The sequence below is a fragment of the Leuciscus leuciscus genome (genome assembly GCF_965113295.1).
Source record: "Leuciscus leuciscus genome assembly, chromosome: 2".
NCBI classification, from domain to species: Eukaryota; Metazoa; Chordata; class Actinopteri; order Cypriniformes; family Leuciscidae; genus Leuciscus; species Leuciscus leuciscus.
In genome coordinates, this window is record NC_138726.1 from 14,339,676 (window position 1) to 14,347,032 (window position 7,357).

Sequence of the window (7,357 nt, forward strand, 5' to 3'; positions counted from 1 at the left end):
CGTGTCCTGGGACAGGAGAGGGTGTGAGTGGGAAACCCACTGCTGAAACTTGGCCCTGGTTTGTCCTCATGGATGAGGTGTTGGGACAGAGGCATTGCACCCTCATTGCCTCAATCCCCGAGGACACACCAGGGCCGAGTTCAGCAGTGTGTGACCAAGAAGAGGAGGAGCCAGAGGCAGCAGCATCAGCATCAGCATCAGCACCAGGACCAGCAGCATCAGCATCAGCACCACGATGAAGGCAAGACAGAGAGGACGAGTTTTTGGACTTGATTAGAGAAGACATGGGACTGCAGAGGCGAGGAGAGCACAAGAGAGAATGGACAGGCTGTTTTCTTCTCTTGAAAGAATCATTGAGAAATATGTATATATATATATTCTTGTTTAACTTTTTTTCACTTATATTTTTTAAAAGGAAAAAAAAATTATGCAACTTTAAATGTGTAAATAAAAGAGAATTCATTGCTCGGGACATTGTTTATTTTTGTATTGACAGTCATAATTTCTACATGAAACAAATTCTTCTATAACTTTTTTCCCCCAACTATTTACAACATATTTTAAACATATCAAAATCAACATAAAGAAAAAATGATGTAGACTTTTATTCAGCTGAGTGGGAGACCCTGGTTTGCTGCTGGATCGGGATGGGCTCCACAATAGAGACCCTGGTAAGGCCTCCTGCTGGGACATCATCTGGGATGCTCTCCAGAGTGTTGACTGCATATTTACACTATACACGTCTACCAACAGGTTTGCAGGGCTGACTCATGGAATAAATATTGAGATACTTTATTACACTGAAGTACTTTAAATAACCACTAATACCGCTTTGGGGAAAAACTACTAGTCATATATTTCAAACCTTAGTTAAGCAAACTTATCTTCCATACTCTAATGTACTTAAGGTATCAAGAGTAAAAGTAAAGGAATTCTGGAGGAAAAAAAAACCTTGTCAGGGTTTTTATGATGGTTCTGCTTTTATATTACTGCATATGTTGCATTTTACTTCTGAATATTTTCAAGGTTGATACATTTAAACTATATACTTTTGTGTAGTTTATTGTAAAACAATGCATCATATTGTAAAATAATTTTGTAGTGTTGCTGTCCCGTGTGGGAAAATCACTTCGAGTATTAACGATGTAGTTCCTTACATACCACCACTGGTTATTTTGAAAATTAAACTAACAAAATGTAGGCCTATTGTCACAATATTAACAAATTGTTGCTAACTACAGCACCGTCCCATTTCAAAGAGCGCATCTGAAGCGCTCGGACCGGTCTAGCGAAGGAGGATTGTTCTTGTCGCCTAGCAACAGTGACTGACAGCTGCCGATGACGAGTGGGAGTAACATTCGCACTGGACTTTTTATTCAACTGAGTTTTATATTCAAATAGGGTTGAAAACCTGTGTAAATATATTTACCATGGTCCATTTATGTGCATAATAAAAAGAATACACTAGCCTACAAAATCGCATCAAGGTAAGATATAAATGAACATTTGAATCTTCGGCTAAGCCGAAAGTAGGCCTACATGACCTGGTCCTCCAGTAAAATATAAAACATAAAAATGACAATAGCCAATTCTGGCTCCATAGCTGTTTACTTAATTATATCAAATGAATTGTCAGGATGGCAGCATACTCTCGCACCGTTGCTTGGCGCCTGGAGCGGTAATCGGGAACACCTGGCTGCACAATTAGGAAATCCTACGAAGGCTACATGCTGTGTCGTTCGGAGGACGCATAGGCTGCATCGTTTGAAGTCCGCAGCCTTCGAAGGATGCAGTCTTCACATTGGGACACAGCTATAGAAAGCAAGAGGCTCGAGACATAAGAGGCGGGGCAATCGTTTAAAATGTTCAAATTAAAAGTTTGTTTAAATGCAACATTTAGCCTACTGTAAGCATAATTAAAGTCGTGAGCATTTGCGTCCATTTTTCCTTTTTTATCCAAAATTTTTTTGTATTTTTAAACACTATTGAATTCCAAAATTCCAAACTAGAAGTCGAAAAAAGGCCATTTACAAGTATATATGGCCAGGCTATATTTAGGCGATATCTAGCTTATAGTGACTTGTACACCTAAATAATTTCTCAATATAGGCTAAACACCTAATTTAGATGCTCTTTCTGCCATTATTCATAAAACGGAGTGTACAGTTAAGAGATGGGATCGAGACAAGTATGTGTCGGTGTGCAACATAAGAGGCTATTGTTTAGAAATGGTTAAATATAAATTGTAAAAGCAATCATTTATTAGAATGCATTTCATCAATCTCATTTTTACTTTTTTATCATCTGCTTACATTTTAAAAACTTTGCCTCTTTATTTCCAAACTTTACACACAATTCAAGAATTGCATTCACAAAATGCAAAATGCCTCACATCTCTTGCAAAATGAAGCACTGCATTCAAAATAACAAACACATCTCAAAAACAAACATTTGTCTTGTGTTGCAAACACCTTTGCCATAATATTGTATTTTTTGGACATATCACACAGTTATTTAAATGTTAAGCTCTTCTTTTATGACACATCTCTTATGTACAGTTTTTGAACAGTAAGATTTCTACGTTTTTTTTCGATTCCTTAGGCAGAGATTTTAAAAACAAGGCTAATTTTGTCAAAACACTACACATAATTCACACATCTATGTTTTGACACAAGTGGCAAAACATCTCAGATAGCTTTTGCATAACTAAACTCTTTACAATAATTTGGCTCACACATGGTTCATTCAGTCGGATTCTGTTTGAACCACTTCTTAAAAATCTTCTCAACCATCTTAAACATTTGTAACATTTCTACCTTTCTAATGATACAGTCTGGGTTTGATTTTTTTAAGATAGTGTTATACTATATAAACTAAACATAATTTTGAAAAAGGTGATTATTCCAAAGCCTATATATTCCATATTGTAAAGCCATGATTGGATGGTGTAAAGCAATGAATGTTTGCACAGGTGAAGAGTAGTGTGAGGCACTAATGAATGTGGCTTTTTGATTGGTTGTGTTTGAAAAAGGAAATCAAGATACTTCCTGAACAAGAGCCACTAGAGGGCACTGTTAGTGTTTCCCCGAAATTTAGCTGCTGGAGGCTCTCCAAATGGAGATGCATGTTCATCACTGACTTCAACCGGGTTTGTAAATAAAGACACAATGTATAATACATATTATGCTAATAAAAATGAACCTTTTAAGGGCGAGTGAAGGCATGCCATTGTGGGATGAGGCATGAGGTTGCCGGTTTGTGCACTCATTTCGAAACGATATAAAACAAATCTAGGGTTAGATTTATTTAGCAATTTCCATTAAGTCCTGAAGAATGCAACTTCAACTGCAACTTCAACTTCAACTACAACTTACCCCTTTTCCACCAACAAGAACCGGGTGCTGGTTCAGAGCTAGAGCTATTGCCAGTTCGGAGTTGGTTCAACTGCACCCAATATAATTACAGTATTTTGTGATAAATCTAGCTTTTGTGCATTTACACTAAAACCACTGTTAGTTAATTGTTATTCAGTGGGATTGAGGTGCTATATAGGCATATGTGTGTTTACTGTTGTTATTAATATATGCTACTGTGGAAGAGCAAGGGTTAATTTTAATAAATCAAACAGTGGAAATTTCACCATATAAAAATGAGGCTGTTAAATTTTTTACAGATGTTATTTTGATTAACATTATCTGAGCTGTAAATCATGATCGGTTTAATACTAGACATTGACCTATCCCGCTCGTGGGAGGCCAGAAAATTTAGTGGAGGGGTGTAGCATGAGGAAGAACACATTCTGACCAGGGGCGGGTCTAGACCCTTTTTTAATTTATTTTTTTATTTGCACACTGAACATGGATTGAAGCTCTTATTTTCGAACTCTCAAAGTGCATCAAATTAATTAATTTACTTTAAAAATGTTTACAGTTTTCTCCTAAATTCAGTTTTCTACATAGCTGTTTCAGTGATGCAAATTATCATTCTTTCTTGATGTGCAAAAGTTCAAAGATATCTTTATTGCTAAATTTTTGTATGTAAATTTTACTTTGTTCTCAAATTATTCTGGGTTTAATATAGTTATTGCCACCCTTGCTGGATCTAGTGCGAGTTCAACCGTGATGGAGGAAGGACAAGTTTGTTTTGATGCGCAAGATGCTGGCATAAATCATATTGTATTTTTCTCTAATATTTGTCGTGATTATGATTAAATATTTATCGTTTCTGTGACAAACGCGTAAACACCTAATAAGAACATTGCTCACACTGTGTGTGTGTGTGTGTGTTTCTAAAAACGGTTGAAACTTTGTATCTATATAGCCTATTATTTAATCTTTATAACGGTTTCGTTGTTTTCCTCACTTTTAAAGCTGCTTTCAACAAAAGCGTCTGCTATGATTATGTAAATTACTAGACTTAAAAGGCAATGTGAAAGCTTAGATAGTGCACCCCTATTTATTTTTTGTCCACCGCATTTACGTGTGTGTTATTTGTGAATTAATCTAAATCATCTGATTAATTTATGAAATAAAAAATAATAAGACTAGGTACCTAATCTGCCCTTTTTGTATAAGTAAAAGCATACTCCAACAGGCTAGTTGTAATTATTATTATTTTTAATTATATGTAGTTATTTATAAGTTATTAATTATATTTAGTTATTTTTAAATTAATTAAACTAAAGAAATAAGAAATTAAAATGTATCAAATAAAAATGTATATTTACTGTACCAAACACCACTTTCAATACACAATAGTCACCATACTTTATTAAACAACACTTTATTGGAGGACAAAGCATAAAGTTGATAAAGTAGCATAAAGAAAAATGAGATTCAAGATAAATAAAAATGTGTCTTCAAAAATACTTTAACATCATATGAATCCATTCATAGCTGCTGAAGCCACAAAACGAGTGCCAGAGAATCATATTCAGTCACCTACAGAAAACAGATTTGATATTGTGTTGGAAAATAATGATTCATTATCACAGCTAAACTGGTTTCTTGCTCTTCCCTGTACGTCTCTATCATGTTCGTGTTCTTCTTCCTCGTCTAAACAGTTTGTTCAGTTGTACCCTACAGTACAACAGATGAACAGAAGATGTGATCACTGATGTGGTGTAGCTTTTTCTCAACCAGAGGAAGAAGTCTCAAAATCCCATTGTCAGGCGTTCTCCAGTCCTGGTCTGAAAGTAAAACAAAAAACACAAACCATTCAAATGAAGTTGTTTAATGGACAGTCAGGTCAGCTTATGTTCTGCGTTATTTAAAGCAGTGATGGTTTACTCTGGCCCTCAGCGTCCACTGTCCTGCAGGTTTAGCTCCAACCTCGAACCCTCCTGCCTATTGTCTAGAAGTAAACCTGAAGACTTTGGTTAAAATTTTCAGATGTGCTCGATTAGGGTTGGAGGTTAACTCTTAATTAACCTCAAAAAGTAGAATGCAAAGGGCCAGAGTTGCCTCTTCCTTACATAAATTTACAAAGCAGCAGTCAGTACATTATATAATATACACATTGAAGTATATATATATATATATATATATATATATAATATTGCAGCACATAATATAAGCTAAGTACTGAACAAAAACAGTTATATCAACAGCAACCTATTTTAAAAGATTTTTAAGAAAGGCATGGTCTCTTTTGAGCCTTTGCCAGTGATGCTTGATTTCTTTCCAGACAACATACTCTTCTGTCAATTGTTTCAAGAGCTTCACTTGGTCAAAAACCAAGTGATAACCTGTACAATGTAAAATTGTCAACATCAAATTATGTACTACATATTACAGCATTGTTTCAATACAAGACATACCAATGGACTCGTGCAGCTTTCTGTCTTCTTTGGGCACCAGATGTTCCTTCCTCACCCGAAACAAAGGACTTATTCGATTAGCTTGCGTTGATATAAGGACTGGTCTTCCTTCTCTGCTGTAAAACAAGAAAGTCTCGACTTACTCTATGTGCAATAACTATTGTTCTTGAAACATAAATGAAGACAGTTATTAATAAGTTAATTTACCATACAATTCAGGAGAGAACATTTGATGAGTAAATACTGATTGCAATATTCTAGAAACTTTACCTGGGAAGGGCTGATCACGGCAAGATTCGCCACGACTCACCAGTAGCTCTTGTGAGGGTTGGCTCTTAAAAGAGCTGTTGAGTTTGATATTGGTAGAGCTTTAAAAAAAGGACTAAGTAATCCTGCAAAACAGAAAGGAAGGTAATTTTAATACATTACTTGCAAATAGTCAGTTTATAACTGTAGGATATGTTTTCTGTAAAGAGTGTTGCATAATTAAATGTTAAAAGCATTTTTATGTTATAAGTTCACTGATATGTGGGCATTTCTATGAATAAAAGTATGTCTTTAATAGCAAGCAATAATCATATGAAAATGATTTACATGCAAACGGCACAGTTATCAGCAGTGTAACTGATCTGATTATGACAAAATAATCGAGTATCTGATGTCATGTGACAAGTCAGATCAGCTTTTCCACTCTTGCAAACAGAGGTAGGTTATGAGGTGTGGAGAGACATCATGTATCACTGGAACATAAACGGACCAATTTGCAATTAATATAAACTTTCTGACAGTGTGTGTGACATCCGACAACTTTCCAAGAAGTGGCGCAACTGATTTACAAATACCGCGATAAATATGTACAGGAATTGAGGCAGTAGCCAATGACAGCACTAGGAGTAAAAGCTGCAGGATTATGTACGAGTATACAAATATGTACGAGTATCATACGAATTTGACAACTTGTTAAATCTTGTGAATTATTAAGACTTTCAGACTATGTTTGTACTGATTGGGCTATGGGTTTTGTGAGAAAAGTTTTAAGAAACAACAAATGCTTGATAAAATGTTTGATTTAGGGTTAAAACCCAACACATACATACCATTGTGAATATTTGCCTTTGCAGCTTTCCGTCTCCTCCGTTTACTTCTCCTCAAACAATAATGGGCTGACTGAGTCCGAAAGGCTCTTTTGGTCTTTTCAGCTGAAAAAAGAGAAAAGAAAATATCATTATGTATAATATATAGGATTATTTCAAGGAAAAAGTACTGATTTACCTTACAAATATTGGATGTTACATTATAAAGCATTAAAAGCATTGCAAGTGTTGTGGTTAAGTCTCCGTGGAGATGGCAAATATAATGGCAGATTAATATCGACAAACAGAAAAAAAACATTACATCACACATTATTTGGACAGCGTATTTAGGTATTTACTACTTACCAACATCTGATACACGTGAACTAGTGATGCCAAATATCGCGATGTGTTCGGAACGAGACTTCTTCAGCGCGATTTCCTATTGAAAAAATATAATTTTAAA

The 7,357-nt window shown here is 35.3% G+C and overlaps 1 long non-coding RNA gene across 2 annotated transcripts; it reads right to left on the minus strand.

Moving 5' to 3' along the window:
- Nucleotides 1-5,075: 5,075 nt before the first annotated feature.
- LOC309492701 lies at nt 5,076-7,121 on the minus strand. 2 transcript variants are annotated; one of them, XR_014203665.1, is made up of 4 exons: nt 6,916-7,121; nt 6,089-6,210; nt 5,819-5,931; nt 5,076-5,188 (listed from the first exon to the last, which is right to left on the minus strand). It is a non-coding gene; the product is annotated as an uncharacterized lncRNA (long non-coding RNA). The 2 variants fall into 2 exon arrangements; XR_014203666.1 differs by having other exon boundaries at nt 5,819-5,934.
- Nucleotides 7,122-7,357: the final 236 nt, after the last annotated feature.